Source organism: Hemitrygon akajei, chromosome 31 (genome assembly GCF_048418815.1).
Source record: "Hemitrygon akajei chromosome 31, sHemAka1.3, whole genome shotgun sequence".
In the NCBI taxonomy this organism is placed as follows: domain Eukaryota; kingdom Metazoa; phylum Chordata; class Chondrichthyes; order Myliobatiformes; family Dasyatidae; genus Hemitrygon; species Hemitrygon akajei.
The window spans coordinates 23,161,178-23,178,540 of NC_133154.1; the positions used below are offsets into that span (position 1 = coordinate 23,161,178).

The 17,363-nt window shown below is 41.6% G+C and overlaps 1 protein-coding gene across 5 annotated transcripts in view; it reads right to left on the bottom strand.

Moving 5' to 3' along the window:
* Window positions 1–17,363, bottom strand: part of LOC140719299 (leucine-rich repeat-containing protein 4B-like) — a 234,785-nt gene that overhangs the window by 87,282 nt on the left and 130,140 nt on the right. The gene's annotated exons all lie outside the window — the stretch shown is intronic.

Here is a 17,363-nt window from a genome sequence, read left to right on the forward strand (position 1 = left end):
ACATCTCCAGTGTGTTGCACCCGATTTCCAGAATTTCGTGTTTATGATCTGCCTACAAATGAGGCCCTCCACTGGTTCAGTTCGACCACGGATGTTGAGTCCCAGCTGTCTACACGTTACACAACCCTGCTAGCATACAGTACAATAAGGAGAGCAAGCTGATGCCCATCTAGTAGGCTCCCCCGCTCCACACAGCTGATGAATCCAAAGAAGCGATAGAGATCGGTACAGTTTGTTACCAGTGGCATCGCAGGAGTTGCCAGTCAGCATTGAACTCAATGTAGGACTGCCTAGGGACTCCAGCTCCAGATATTTCTCCTCGGTGTTTACTCCCAAAGCCTTCCCCATGAGTGGGTGTAGCCGCAGGGCAGCCGAGGTTTGAGAACAGAGTTATTCTTCTCCTAGATGAGCCACCAGCCATGCCTGACAAGCCCCATCTGCCCAAAGTGAGTGGTTTTAAGGCACCAGTAACCCACCTTTGCTCTTTCTGTCAGTGGAAATGGTTCCATCGGGCTTAGTAGCTGAGCCACATGTGAAGGCCAGGAGCTGGACTTGGTTGTCAGAGGCTATCTGAGATGCACATTTACAAAGAGCATCTGCCTAGAAAGTGTTTTTTTCCCAAGAAGCATCAAAGTTGATGTCTGGGGTGGAACATTCATTTTGGGAGGACTAGAATATAAAAGCAAGAATGTAATGCTGAGACATTATGAGGCATTAATCAGATCACATTTGGTGAATTGTGAGCAGTTTTAGGTCCCACACCTAAAAAAAGGATGTGCTGACATTGGAGAGAGTCCAAAGAAAGATTACAAGTTTATGAGAGTAATCCTGATAGTGAAAGGGTTAACACGAGGAGTGTTTAATGGCTCTGGGCTTGTACTCGCTGTGATTTAGAAGACGGTGGGGGATCTCTTTGAATCCTATCAAATATTGAAAGGCCTAGATAGAGCGGATGTGCAGAAGATGTTTCCAATAGTGGGCAAGTCTAGAATCAGCCTCAGAATAGAATGTGCCTTCAGGACACAGATGAGGAGTAATTTCCTTAGCCGGAGAGTGGTGAATCTGTGGAATTCATTGCCACAGGTGACTGTGGAGGCCAGGTCATTGGGTATATTTCAAACAGAGGTTGATAGGTTCTTGATTAGTAAGGTTACAGGGAGAAGGCAGGAGAATGGGGTTGAGAAGGATAATAAATTAGGCATGATGGAATGACAGAGCTGACTTGATGAGCAAAGGAAATTTGGCATGTCTCCAATGACTCCCTCCATTTTTCACAGGTAGACCACAGAAAGCATCCTATCATGATACATCACAGCTTGCTATGACAACTGCTGTATATGTGACTGCCAGAAACTGCAAAGTTGTGGACTCAGCTCAGCACATCACAGAAATGCCCTCCCCTCCATTGACCCTGCCTACAATTCCAATGCCTCAGGAAAGCAGCCAGCATTATCAAAGACCCCTCCTGCCCTGCATCCTCTCTTCTCCCACTCAGCAAATGATACGCACGATTGCGAACATGCAACACCAAAGTTCAAAGTACATTTATCAGCAAAGTATGTATACTGTATACAACCTTGAGATCCGTCTCCTTACAGGCAGCCCCCAAAACAAAGAAGTCCAATAGAACCCGTTAAAAAAGGCCATCAGACACCCTAATGTACAAACAAATCGTCCAAACAATAAAAAGTAAGCAAATAACATTCAGTTCTAAAGTTCATGAAAAATAGATTCATAGCCACAAAGCCAGTCATTACTGCAGCCAATCCAAGAGCATGTTAGTTGCAGGCCTCAGCATCAGTTCAGCTCAGAGATGATATGGGGAGAGGGCAGGAATGGGTTACTGATGGTGGATGATCAGCCATGATCACATTGAATGGCGGTGCTGGCTCGAGGGGCCGAATGGCCTACTCCTGCACCTATTGTCTATAAACCTCGCTGAGCAGCAAGGTGAACACCAGCCAAGGACAGCTTCTATCCCACTGTTATCAGACGCTTGAACAGTCCTCTTGTAGGATAGAGATGGACACTGGACTTCACAATCCCCCTCATCATGGACCTTATTTGTCTGTCTGCACTTTCTCTGTAATTCTAACACTATATTCTGCACATTATTTTATTGTCCCTTGTAAATACCTTGAGGTGCTTATGCTTGCAATGATCCGGTTAGATGGAATGCAAAATGAAGCTTTTCACTGCGTCTCGGTGCACCTGATAGGCACGGTCACTTGGTGGTCTATATAATACTTTGCAACATCGAGGATCATTTCCCGCGATTGAACATTCTCCCCATGACTGCGTGGGTTTCCTCTGGGTGCTCACACTTTCCGAAGCCATACAGTACAGGTTACAATTAGTAAGTGTGGGCATGCTGTGTTGGCATCTGAAGCGTGGTAACGCTTGCGAGGCGCACCCCCACATCTTGGTCACTGACGCAAGCGACACGTTTCACCGTGCTTGGGAGCACATTTGACAAGTAAAGCTAATCTTATATCTTAATTACCAGTTATCCTCTATAGTTTTCATTTGACAGATACAACACCACAAAGTAGGGGCAATTTTAAGTAAGCTGGCCAAATTGAAAACCCATTTTATCGAGTTGTTTAGCACTTTACTTGAAAATCAAAACAACTGCAGATGTCGTAAATGTTCTAATTAACCTCCTATCTATTTAATGTCACCACCATTTCACTCCGTTACAGACAAAGCCTGTTTTCCCCATGCATTGTACACTGTTACCGCTGCTACATAAACCAACCTGCTTTTTCTCTCTCTCAGCATTAATGAAAAGTCATTAATTGTTTCTCCTTTCACAGAAGCTGCCTGACCTACTGGGATTTTCCAGGACTTCTGTGTCATTCGATGAGACCAACCCATCTTATTATTCTGGCTTCTGTCCTCCTCCTCTACAGTCCTGACGAAGGATCTGAACCTGAAACACTGACTGTTTATTCCCCTCCATAAATGCAGTCTGACCTGCTGGAGTTCTTCCAACATTTTGTGTGTGTGCTGCTCCAGCATCTGCAGAACCCCTTCTGTCTTTTATTCTGGCTTCAGCCCTCTTTCTTTCCAGTCCTGACAACGGACGTCAGCTTGAAACATCGTACGTTCATTCCCCACCACAGATGCCGTCTGACCTAGTGAGTTCCTCCAGTGTTTTGTGTGTGCTGCTCAAGATTTCCAGAATCTGCAGAACTTCTTGTGCTCGTGTGTGCAGTGTCTTACTGGTTTCCTGTCTGCGTTTAACATAGAATTGGTTTCCAAATCCTGGAGCAACACACACAAAACACTGGAGGAACTCAGCAAGACTGGAAGCATCTATGCCGGGAAATGAACAATTGATGTTTCGGGCCAAGATCCTTAGTCAGGTCTCCCACATCCCAGATGTTCCTCCCGTGGAAACTAGGTACCACTTGCTTGAACTATACAGTCATCAAACTCTCAACCAGGTAGACAACCTAAAACTACAAAGGTTGAAATTAACAATTTAAACCCCATGGAGCAGCCATATGAGGAGGGAGTCCGGATGAGTCAGACAGACATACTTTATTGATCCCAAGGGAAATTGGGTTTCGTTACAGTCGCACCAACCAAGAATAGTGTGGAAATATAGCAATATAAAACCATAAATAATTAAATAATAATAAGTAAATTATTCCAAGTGGAAATAAGTCCAGGACCAGCCTATTGGCTCAGGGGGTCTGACACTCCGAGGGAGGAGTTGTAAAGTTTGATGGCCACAAGTAGGAATGACTTCCTATGACGCTCAGTGTTACATCTCGGTGGAATGAGTCTCTGGCTGAATGTACTCCTGTGCCAAACCAGTACATTATGGAGTGGATGGGAGACTTCATCCAAGATGGCATGCAACTCGGACAGCATCCTCTTTTCAGACACCACCGTCAGAGAGTCCAGTTCCACCCCACAACATCACTAGCCTTACAAATGAGTTTGTTGATTCTGTTGGTGTCTGCTACCCTCAGCCTGCTGCCCCAGCACACAACAGCAAACATGATAGCACTGGCCACCACAGACTTGTAGAACATCCTCAGCATCGTCTGGCAGATGTTAAAGGAGTCACTGTCAGGGCCCTGACACCTTCTGTATTATTTCTTTCATATTGAACTTCATTATAGGACCTGAAGATGACATGACATATACAGGACCAGAGCATAGTACTGGCCCTTCAGCCCATGAAGTTGTGCTGGCTTACAGTACATAAACCTACTCTACCATCAATCTAACCCTTCCCTCCTACACAACTCATAACCCTCCATTTTTCTGATGTGCCTATCAAAGAGTCTCTCAATTACCCCTATCGTCTCAGCTTCCACCACCTCCGGTGGTGTGTCCAAGGCACTCATCACTCTGTATATTAGATTAAAAAACACCTCCAACATCTCCTCACACAACAAATTAACTCTGAAGTATTAGATGACCCCAAAGGATCCATTTTGGATGTGTGGTTTCACTTTATTCCCCTGTAATTCCTGCTGGAGTGAAAATTTTCAACAGTGGGAATGCCTTCCCTCTATTTTATAACATCTCCGTCTCCGCAATTCTATGGCATGGAATTAAGTTAAAACCCAAAGGTTCCAATCCCAAGGGATCCAAACTGAATGAAATTAAAACCCAAAGGATTAAAACCTATGGCCCAGAATGAAATTGAAATCCAAAGGATCCACTTTGGGTGTGTGATTTCCCTGAAGTCCCCTGTAATTCCTGCCGGAGTGGAAGGATTCAACGGTGAGAAAGGCTTCCCTCGATTTTACAACATTCCTGTCTCCGCAATTGTATGGCATGGAGCGAAATTAAGACCAAAAGGTTCCAACCCCAACAGATCCATGCTGATCAAAATTATAACCGAAATATTCCAAACGCAAGGGTTCCAAAAACAAAATTAAAAACCTAAAGAATTAAAACCTTTCGCTGAGAAAGAAATTAAAATCTAGAGGGTCTACTTTGGATGTGCGGTTTCGCTTTATTCATCTGCTATTCATGTTGGGGTGAAAGGATTCAACAGGGTCAAGGGCTTCCTTTATTTTGCAACAGTTCTGTCTCCTCAATTCTATGGCATGGAACAAAATTGCACAAAAACAGCTATCTGGTGATGTGCTATAAAGACGGTGAAAAGCTTTTTTATGCTTGCACATTATTCCTGATTGAAAAAATGGAATTCAAAGTGGGTCCATTTTGTCCATGCAGTGGGCTAATGCATCATCAGTTCTGGGTTGACACCTTGTGGGATTGATAGTGGGCAGACTTTTGATGCTACAGCTGGCGGAGGAGGTAACATTCTTAGCAACACAAGAGATTATGCAGATACTGGAAATCCAGAGTAATACACACAATATTCCTGTTATGCCCCCACCCTTCACCATTTCCCATCCCCTTTTACCTCTCTCACCTAATCACCTTACTTGCCCATCGCCTCCCTCCATGTTCCTCCCTCATTTTTCTTTCTTCCATGGCCTCCTGTTTCTTTCACCAATCACATTCCCAGCCATTTACTTCATTCCCCCCCAACCCAGGTTTCACCTGTCACCCGGAGTTTCTCTCTCCCCTCCCCCCCACCCTTTTAGATCCACTCAAGCTTTTTTTTCTCCAGTCCCACTGAAGTATTTGGCCTGAAATGTTGACTGTACTCTTCTCCCCCATAGAGACTGCCCAACCTGCTGATTTCCTCCAGCATTTTGTGTTTGTTACTCTGGACCTCCAGCGTCTGTAAATATTGTGTTTAAGATACTGCAGATGTTGGAAACCCAGAGCAACCCACTCAAAATGCTGGAGGAACTCAGCAGGTCCAATGGAATCTACGTAGAGGAATAAGCAGTTGATGTTTTGGGCCCAGAGCGATACATCAACTGTTCATGATGAAGGGCCTTGGCCCAAAACATCAGCTGTTTATTCTTCCCCTTAGATACTGCCTGACCTGCTGAGTTCTTCCAGCACTTTTTGAGTGTGTAGCTTAGGAATTATGTGAGTTAATTCTGAATCATTATCCCTGCACCAACACTGATGAAGATTTATCTTAAATGCAGAGCATAGAAACATCATTTGGTGCAACCACTTCAACTGTTACAATCCAATTGATCCTACACTATCACCTTCCCTTTTTTTAAAAAAAACTTTATCAGCATCTTTCCTCCGTCATTTTCTCACAACGTTGCCAAGCTTCCACTGCAAATATTGTTTTTATATGTCTCTAAGGCAGGCGAGATGCAGACATAATTTTTCCCTGGCTTCTTTGCTCTTTTATTCCTTTTGCTGATGTCCTCCGTACACACACTATACCTCTACCCAAGTGAACACTATCTACTCTGTTAGTATAATCTTAAGAGACCCCTATTAGGTCTAGAATCAGCCTTGCACATCCTGCAACGGTCCATCTTCTAAGTGAGTGTTGGTGTCATAGAGTCAGGGTCATACAGCATAAAAACAAGCCCTTCAGCCCAACTCCTCCATGCCAACCAAGGGGTTCCATTCAAGCTAGATCTATTTACACAACCTTCCTATCCATTTACATGTCCCACTGCCTTTTCAAATTAGTTATCGTACCTGCCTCAGAATCAGATTTATTCTCACTGATAGGTCATAAAATTTGTTGATTTGTGGCAACAGTCCAGCAAAACATGAAAGAAAGCTACTACAGGTTTCCGTAGAAAGGTTTCAGATGGTGAGGATCCCCAACGATGGATGTCGCCCTCCTGAGGCACCTCACCCAAAAGACGTCCTCGACGAGAGGCTAATTCCCATGATACTTTGTAAATCTCTACTGCCATTTCAGAATATGGCGGACAATACTTGAGTTGGGGTCAACCCAGGCTGAGAGCATAACATCCCTACTCTTTAGTTCTGGCTTTTAGAAATAAATCCTGGCACTTAGTTTATCAAAGCGCAAACTGGAAAACTTATTTGCAGCAGCATCACAGGCACAGAGCATCAGATAAACAACATTCACAGGAAAAATAAATTAAACACATTTTTACAAGGAACACAATTTGTTTTGCAAATTGCCTTTTTTGACCTGTGTGGCAATTTTTCACAGTTAATACATTTGTACTCCTAGATCCTTACCTCCCTTCTCCAATGTTTATTTAGTAAATTAGACAATTTTTCTTACAGAATATGATACCTCACAGTGGCTAGATTTGAGATTCACTTGTCAATCATATGCCCACTTGACAAGATTAATAATTGCTGTAATAAAATTAACAATTGCTGTAATAACCGAGTCCCAATGAAGGGTCTCAGCCTAAAACATCGACTCTTTATTCCTTTCTATAGATGCTACCTGACCTGCTAAGCCCCTCCGGAATTTTGTACGTTGTGCTCTGGATTTCCAGCATCTGCAGAATCTCACGCTAATAATCGCTTTTAATGTGTTACTGCCCTCCCTAGTGTTGACTCTCTCTTGCATATTGATGATGCCAACAGATTTAGAAAATTTTAATTCCAACATCTAAATCATAACTATGACTTATGAACAACAGTGACATCACCATTTATCATTTATCTTACTTTTCAATGCTGCCAAGCTGTGTTACTGATCTTTATAACTGCCCTACACTTCATATCTATCACTCAGCCAGAATCAGATTTACTATCACTGACTTACAGAACGTGAAATCTGTTTTTCTGTGGCAGCAAAACTGCATTAAGACGTCAGATGACTATAAATTATAAAAACAAGTATTGCAAAGAAAAGTGGGAATATCAAGATAGTGTTCATGGGCCATTCAAGTATCTGATGGTAGAGGGGAAGAAGTTGTTTCTGAATCATTGAGTGTGTACCTTTAGGCTTGGGTAACCTGATGGTAGTACTGAGAAGACGGAATGTCCTGGGTGATGAGGAACTATTCATTCTGAGACCTTTCCTTAAACTGCAGGTGGTCTGATTCTGGGAGCTACTGACACGATGAAGAAAGCCGTGCACCCCACCAGGTAGAGCACCTTCATTGCTGATCTGAACGTCAGTGAAGTAACAGGCAACAGAGACAGGGAGCGGTGGGGGAGGGGGTGTGTAGAAGGGGGTATAGAGGGGGGAGAGAGACAGAGACAGACAGAGAGACAGATCTGATCTTGCCTAGTAATTTGTTATCAGCAATCCAACAGGTAGATTGTGGAAATCTAGGTATATTACCCTCATCACCATAATATAGCCCACCCTTCCCCTCCAAACCACTTAATGAGGCTGATGAAACAAAGATTCCCTTTGTGGAATAAATGGTTTATTCATGTTCAAAGTAAATTTATGACCAAGGTATGGATACCATACACAACCTTGAGATTCATTTCATTGCAGGAACCCACAGGGAGAATAAAAAGATGCAATAGAGCCCACAAAACAAAAACACATTACAGAGACCGATAAACGTCCAATGTGCAAAAGAGGACAAATTGTAAATAATAAATAATAAAAAATGTAGACAGATAATACACAGAATATGAGGTGCAGAATACCCGAAAACTGGGCGCAAAGCCACGAAGTTAGTTCAGTGCTGACGTGAGTGAAGCTGGTCCGCTGGTCCAGTAGTCCAGTGGCTGCAGGACAACAACTGCTCCGGAACCTGGTGGCTCCTGTACCTCCCGCCTGTCTTTATTTTCCCTTTGCGATGTCATTCTAATTTCCACCTTTAGTTAGTATTTCATAATTTACCCCCCGCCCCCATTGATATTAAGCCAACAAAACTGTAGGTCACCGAACAGGTTTTTTAAATGTGGAAATAAAGCTGGTCCTCTGAAAACTGTCTGGCACTTTAACTTCTATTTAATGAATTACTTAATATATACAACAGTGCCTACGTTATTTTCTCTAGATTCTGTGTGGACTAGTAGTAGAATCCACTGAGTTTAATTTATTTAATAGTTCCCTTGTTTTTATATGAATAATTTCTAATCTCATCTTCCAGCAGCTCCATCTCCCTGATTGATACTGAAGTTAAATAATTATACATTTTAAAATTTTGCTTGCGTTCACGGAGTCATAGAGCAGTATGCATGTATTCAGGTCTCTTGAACTCCACCATGTACGGTCACAAGGTATCGTACCTGTCTCAGCCACTTCCTCTGACAGCTCACCCTCCTTTGCTTGAAGAAGTTGCCCTCTGATCCCTTCATGCTTTCAATCTAAACCTACCCCCCTCTCTTCTGAACTCTCCTACCCTGGGATAATGACTGTTACCGTCCACAACCTATGGATATCATATGCTAGAGCTCCACAACTCATGTTCTCAAAACTAATTGATCAGTTTAATTTTTTTTTGTATTTGCACAATCCGTTGTCCTTTGCACATTGGTTGTTTGTCCATCTCTGTGTGCAGTTCTTCACTGATTCTATTGTCTTTGTTTTACTGCGAATGCCTGCAAAAAGTGAACCTCAGGGTAGTATATGGTGACTTACACCTACCTTGATTATAAATTTACTTTCAACATCCTTGTAAATTGTTTTGCCTGTGATTTAAATTCTGTTTTTGTTTTCTTTCATGCATAATTGTCTGAAAATATTGTACTGTTGCAATATTTCACAATTTCCCTTCACCACACTAAATCTATTCCAATTATCTCCTATCTGTTACTATTCTCATTTGTCTTGCTTTCCACATTAACATATTCAATGCCCATTGCCTTCGTTTTCCTCCGATATCTGTTTCACTTGTGTTTAGTTTTAGAAATTTGAACAGAACAGTACTGGCCCTTCGGCCCACGATGTTGTGCTGACTTACAGTACTTGTGCAAAAGTCTTAGGCACACACGTTTTGCACGGTACTGTATTTGTCAATGGGAGTGGAGATTGAGTTTGCAACTCTGACCCATAGCAGAACAGTTTATCATCACTCATGTCATGAAATTAGTTTTTTATGACAGTACAGTGCAATACATAAAATTACTGTAGTACTGTGCAAAAGTCTATGTGCTTAAGAGTTTTGCACAGTACTGAATACAAACTCTATGATCAATCAAACCCTTCCATCCAATACAGCTCATAACACACTATTTTTCTTTCATCCATATGCCTATCTAAGTCTCTGCCTCTATCACTACCACGACAATGTGTTCCAGTCACCTACCACTTTGTGAAGAAAACTCATCTCTGACAGTTTCCCCGAAGTCTTCCTCCACTCACCTTAAATGGATGTGGCCAAAAAGGTGCTGGCTGCCCACGGTATCTACACTTAGCGGCCACTTTACTAGATACAGGAGTGGAACCCGGTGTGGTCTTCTGCCGCTGTAGCCCATTGACTTCAAGGTTTGACATACTGTGCATTCAGATTCTGCACATCACAGTTGTAACACGTGGTTATTTGTGTTAGTGTTGCCTTCCTGTCAGTTTGAACCAGCCTGGCCATTCTCCTCTGATCTCACTCATTAACAAAGCGTTTTTGTCAACAGAAGTGCTGCTCACTGGATTTTTGCGCCATTCTCTGTAAAATCTGAAGACCATTTTATGTGAAAATCCCAGGAGATCAGCAGTTTCTGAGATACTCAAACCACCCTATCTAGCACCAACAATCATTACATAGTCACAGTCACTTAGATCACATTTCTTCGCCATCCTGATGTTTGCTTTGAACAACAAATGAGCCTCCTGACCACGTCTGATGCTTTTATGCAGAGTTGCTGCCTCATGATTAGCTGATTAGACATTTGCATTAATAAGCAAGTGTACAGGTGTAACTAGTAAAGTGGCCACTGACTACAAGCCACACAATCTTATGCACCTCAATCAAGTCAACTCTCAACCTCTGTCACTCCAAAGAAAAAAATACCCTAACTTGATGAACCTTTCCTCACAAGACACGCTCTCTAATCCAGGCAGCATGCTGGTAAATTTCCTCTGAATACTCTCTAAAGCTTGTTTGTGGTTTTTCAGAAATGCTGCTGAAAAAATCTGTCCTGATTAGCAGTGCTTAAATACGATATGTAGAAACAGGTGAGGATTCTGCTTTTGTTTTAAATATTTAGCTCCATGGCTTTCACACCAGACAAAAAATATTTTATTTTGCTCACTATTACCTCAATGCTCCCCACTCTTACCCACTCCAGTTTACTCCCCATTACTAGGTCTGGCAGGTTCTTCCTCTTTAGGACTTGTGAGCTGTCCCCTGCACACCCTTAGGTGTGTCAGTTGTTAACTCAATGGGCGCATTTCACTTTGTGTTTCAGTGTACACATGATAAGCAATTTTGAATCTTGATAGAAAGGAATGTGGATGCACTGTAAGAAAACTATCATTTGATCCTTTTTTCCAACAGTTATTCACTGATTAATATGAACCAGTTGGACATCCTCAATGATTATTATTTTATGTTGGTCATTCATTTCTCTTACAAGCTTTCACATTTCTTGCCTCTAAACTGACAGCATGAACAGCAATTTCTGACCTATCCCACTTCTCTCTTTTTCCATTCCCCATTCTCTTCTCCTCATCTGCCTATCATTCCCCCCCCCCCATGCCCCTTCTCTTCCATTTTTCCCATGGTCTACACTCCTCTCCTATCAGATTCTTTCTTCTTCAGCACTATGCCTTTTCCACCTATCACCTCACAGCTTCTCACTTCATCCCCCACCCCACTGCCCCGTCTGAATCTATTAGCTTGTACTCCTTCACCTCCCTCCATCTTTTTTTATTCTGGCTTCTGCCTTCTTTCTTTCCAGTTCTGATGACGGGTCTCAGCCTGAAATACCGTCTCATTATTCCTTTCCGTAGATACTGACTGACATGCTGAGTTCTTCCAGCATTTTGTGTGTGTTGCTCTCGCACTATTATGTCAATGATCTCTTTAAGTATGACGATATTTTAAAAAAATCTTGCCTTTATTTACGTATATTCTATTTCTGTCAAACTCGTAGCTGTCATTACTACAGATAAGTACACCTACTCTACCTCCCTTTGTTCCCACTCTGTCTTCTAAAAATGTTATACTCTCCAGTAGTTAACTCCTGAATTTCTGGTAATCAATAATGCTACTGATTTTTCTTATGTTACTGAGTTCAGCACCCTTTATTATTATAGATATTACAACCACTACTTGTACAGACAGTTGAGCAGCATGCACAAAATGCTGGAAGAACTCAGCAGGTCAGGCAGCATCTGTGGAGGGGAAGAAACAGTCGATGTTTCAGGTGGGGACCCTTCATCAGGACTGGAAAAAAGGGGGCAGGAGTCAGAATAAGATGGGGTAGGGAAAGGACTACAGGCTGGCAGGTGATGCGGGAGACCAGGTGATGGGGAAGGTGGGTGGTAGAGTGGGAATGAAATAAGCTACATCCTACTCATTGTTTTTCTTTTCCCATTTTCATTCTGGCTCCCCTCTCACTCGCCCATCACATTCCTCTGGTGCCCCTCCTCCTTCCCTTTTTCTCCCATGGTCCCACTGATCACCTGCTAATACGTACTCCTCCCACTCCCATCTTCTGCCCCCTTCCTTTTCCAGTCCTGATAAAGGGTCTGAGCCCGTAACGTTGACTCTGTTCCTCTACATATAAATGCTGCCTGATCTGCTGAGTTCCTCCAGCATTTTGTGTGTGTTCCTGAAGAAATCAGTGCTCTGCCCTTGACCTCCAGCAACCCTGGAACAAAGTAATTGAAGCATCTGAATAAACAGTTGGTTTGCTTTTTAACATGAGCTCTCAGCATATTGTAGATGATAATTAGAAGGCAGTAGCCAATTGGCAGCCAAAAAAAATCCCTGCTTGCCTCAACTCTGTTCATGTTCTGATTGGCTGTGGGAAGGAGCAGTGCCAAGGAGATGATGTCAGGTGACCCAGAGTGGAGGAGTTGGGTGTTAAGAGAGAGGAGACAATAATTCTGGTGTTTCTTAAAGAAAACATTCCACCAAAGTTGACAGGACACTACAGAGCCCAATTATAAACTGGAATCCTTTATCCTATTAAGTTAAAGCAAACACGAGGAAATCTGTGTATGCTGGAAATTCTTTTTTCTTTCTTTTTACAATATTTTTATTCAGAAGAAAAAACAAGATTTACAGAGTGCAACATAGATACATCTCAACATAAATTGTGTACATTCATATATTGTAAAGAAGCTGAAAATTCAAGCAACACACACAAAATGCTGGTGGAACGCAGCGGGCCAGGCAGCATCTATAGGGAGAAGCACTGTCGACGTTTTGGGCCGAGACCCTTCGTCAGGACTAACAGCTAGTCCTGACGAAGGGTCTCAGCTTGAAACGTCGACAGTGCTTCTTCCTATAGATTCTGCCTGGCCCGCTGCGTTCCACCAGCATTTTGTGTGTGTTCCTATTAAGTTAATCTTTTTTTCTGATTTTTTTTAAGCTGATTGGAGGAGATGATAGGGGGTGTTCTTTACACAGAAAGTGGTAGGTGGAATCGTGTTAGAGGCTGACACATCACGGCCATTTAAGAGACTCTTAGATAGGCATGAGAATGTAAGAAAACTGTAGGGTTATGGGCTGTGAAGGGAAAGGTTAGATTGATTGTGAAGTTGGCACAACATTAGTGATCTATATTAAGAGGCACAGATAGTGTGGATAGCCTGAGATGCTTTCCCAGGATGGAAGTGGCTCATACAAAGGGGCTCTGTATTTCCAGCATCTGCAGAATCTCATGTGCATAGAGTTTGTTGCTGTTTACTCATTTAATTTTGTCACTCTGGACTTCGTCACAGATGAGTTGCAATCTTGCTAAACGGAGGCACCGACTCCAAGTCAAATCAGCTCTCCAAAAGCATTTGATAGATTGGAGTGGGATTTTTTATTTAAGGTATTGGAAAAATACGGATTAGGAGTATCCTTTATAAAATGGATTAAAACCTTAAATACTAATCCCAAAGCTAAAGTAGTGACAAATGGTCAAATTTCAACACCATTTCAGTTAACAAGGTCAACTAGGCAAGGTTGTCCATTATCACCTGCTTTATTTGTGTTGGCGATAGAGCCATTAGCTGAACTGATCAGAATGGACCCAGATATTAAGGGTTTTAGAGTTAACCAAGAAGAATACAAGATCAACTTATTTGCTGATGATGTTCTACTTTATCTAACAAACCCATTGCAATCGTTGCGTAAATTATCCTATAGATTAGAAGAATATGGGAAAGTATCAGGTTACAAAATAAACTGGGACAAAAGTGAAATTTTACCTCTTACTAAAGGAGACTATAATCAATGTCGATCAATAACCCAGTTTAGATGGCCGGCAAATGGTATAAAATATTTAGGTATAAGAGTCGATAATGATATAAAAAACATATACAAATTAAATTATTTACCACTATTGAAAAAAATTCAAGAAGATCTTGATAAATGGATGGTATTACCAATAACATTAGTAGGTAGAGTAAATACCATAAAAATGAATATATTCCCTAGATTACAATACTTATTTCAATCACTACCAATACAATTACCCCAGAAGTTTTTTCAAGAGCTGAATAAATATGTGAGGAAGTTTCTTTGGAAAGGTAAGATGTCAAGAATATCGTTGGAAAAATTGACATGGAAATTTGAGCTAGGAGGGTTACAACTTCCAAATTTTAAGAATTATTATAAAGCAAATCAACTTAGATTTATTGCATCCTTTTTTGAGAAAGACAAACCGGCGTGGATCAGAATAGAACTAGATAAAATAGGAGAAAACATACCAGAAGACTTTATATATAAATGGGAATCTAAATGGATACGGGAAAAGAAAGAATCTCCTATATTAAAACATTTGATTGATTTATGGAATAAGATAAATGTTGACGATGAGACAAAGAAATCCTTATTAGCAAAGAGATCTTTAATCCAAAATAGACTTATTCCTTTTACAATGGATAATCAACTTTTATATAATTGGTTTCAAAAAGGGATTAGATATATAGGAGATTGTTTTGAAGGAGGTATATTAATGTCATTTGATCAATTAAAGAATAAATATAAAGTATCAAACAACACTCTTTTTTGTTACTTTCAACTAAGGGCTTACTTAAGAGAAAAGCTAGGTCAAACAATGTTACTACCGAAACCCAATGAAATAGAAACTTTAATTCAAAAAGGAAAGATTAAAAAATTTATCTCTTGTATGTATAATTTGATTCAAAAACAGGCAATTAAACAAGGAGTCCATAAGTCAAGACAAAAATGGGAAAGTGATTTGAATATCAAAATTGAAGAAAAAAACTGGTCAAGACTATGTCTTGAGAGTATGACAAATACAATAAACGTTCGATTAAGATTAGTGCAATACAATTTTTTACATCAACTATATATTACACCACAAAAAATAAACAAATTAAACCCAAATCTATCTGATCAGTGTTTTCGATGTAACCAAGAAATTGGTACTTTTTTACATTCTACTTGGTCTTGCTCCAAAATTCAACCTTTTTGGACAAATTTAAGAGTTTTACTGGAACAAATCATTGGAATACAACTTCCACACAACCCAACATTACTTTTACTAGGTAATATTGAAGGGATAAAACCGATATCCAGATTGAATAAATATCAGAAAGAATTTATAAAAATTGCATTGGCAGTAGCCAAAAAAGCTATTGCAGTGACTTGGAAATCGGATACATATCTAAGTATAGATCGTTGGAAGAACGAAATTTATGGCTGTATTCCACTTGAAAAAATCACTTACAATTTAAGAGATAAATATGAAACATTTTTGAAAATTTGGCGCCCTTATTTACAAAAGACAGGATTAAATATATAGGTGCTCCGAAGATGAAATAATTGGTTACTTGGGGAAAGAAATAAATGCATACACCAAAGTTATTACGAACTCCGTGGAGCGTGTGGGGATCTTCCAATATCCAGGCATTCCTTTTTTTTTTCTCTTTCTTTTTTTTTAGGGATGTTAGGGGGGAGGGGTTAAGGGGAGGGGGGCTGGGTAACATTTTTTTTTTCTCATACACTTTTATTTTGTAACTATTTGAAAACAATAAAAAAAGTTTAAAAAAAAAAAATCAGCTCTCCAAGTTGTCATTGTGGTTCTTGATGTCCACCTCCCTGCTCATGTTTCAGAGAATCATGGAGTTGTCACGGCACAGATAATCAATCCACTAGTCCCTTGTACCAAACTCACGCCAGTCCCTGTTCACCTATCATCCCTCGCAACTGATCCCATCTCAAGAGACTGCAGATACTGGAATCTGGGGCAACTAACCAATCTGCCGGGGAAACTCGGTCAGGCAGCATCTGTGGAGGGAAGTTGACCATTACATTTTTTTGGGTTGAGACCCTTCATCCACAGTGAAAGACAATGGGGTGATAGAGTACTAGGCACATACAGAATACTTAGCTCGGGTGCCTAAGACTTCTGCACAGCAATGTATTTGTCAACACGAAGCGGACAGCGAGTGCGTAAATCTGGCTGGAGCAAAGGAAGTTGGGAACGGTGAGGGTGGAGTGCCGCGGGAGGGGTGTGGGACAGGTGGCAGAGGAGGAGTGCCAGGGGTGGAGGATGGCATAGGTGCAGACACACCCATCCCTGAGGTAATTTCATTCCAAACAACTGGTTTATTGATCATTACAGAATGTCTCTCTGGTGCTTCCCACTTCCTCCCCTTTCCCAACCACGATACACCCCTCTCCCTGCCCTCTTCCCATTTTCAGTCCACAAAAGAGACCCATATCAGAATCAGGTTCATCATCACTCACATATATCATCAAATTTATTCTTTTATTTGAGGCAGTACGGTGCAATACATAAAATTACTACAGTACTGTGCCAAAGTCTTAGGATACCCTAGCTATATATGTGTGCCTCAGACTCTTGCACAGGGCTGTAGTTAGTGTAGAGAGATGGAGGGAAGAGGTTGTGGCTGGAGACTGAAGGTGACCTGCCTCGGAGTGAGAGGACTGAGTACATGTGTGTGTGGAAGGGAGAAGGGAGAGAGGAGCGTGACTTGTGTTCCAGGTTGTTCTGCTCAACATGGTGGGCATGCTAGGTTGGCACCAGAATGTGTGGCCACACTTGCAGGCTGCCCCCCCCCAGCACACCTTTCGGGTGTGATGGATGTTATGCAACCAACACATTTCATTGTATGTCTCAATAAATAAACTTGGAATCTGTAAATGCTGTCAGTTTACGGGTGGATCCAGGTAATGAGAGTTGATAGGCAGATGGAGGAGGGAAGATTGGAAATATTAACAGAAGTTGGGAGGAGATAGGTGGCTACCTCTTGCTCCACACCTTTCCCTTCATCACTTTACACTGGCTCTCTCCCCTCTTGCCTTTCAGCCTACCTGATGGATTCCAAACCAAAAGGTTGACAATTAATTTCCCCCTCTACAGACGCTGCCCGACTTGCTGAGTTCCTCCAGCGTTTTGTGCTTCACCTTTTGTGCCCAATTAACTCTGACCGAAAAGACTGAGTGACCCGTCTC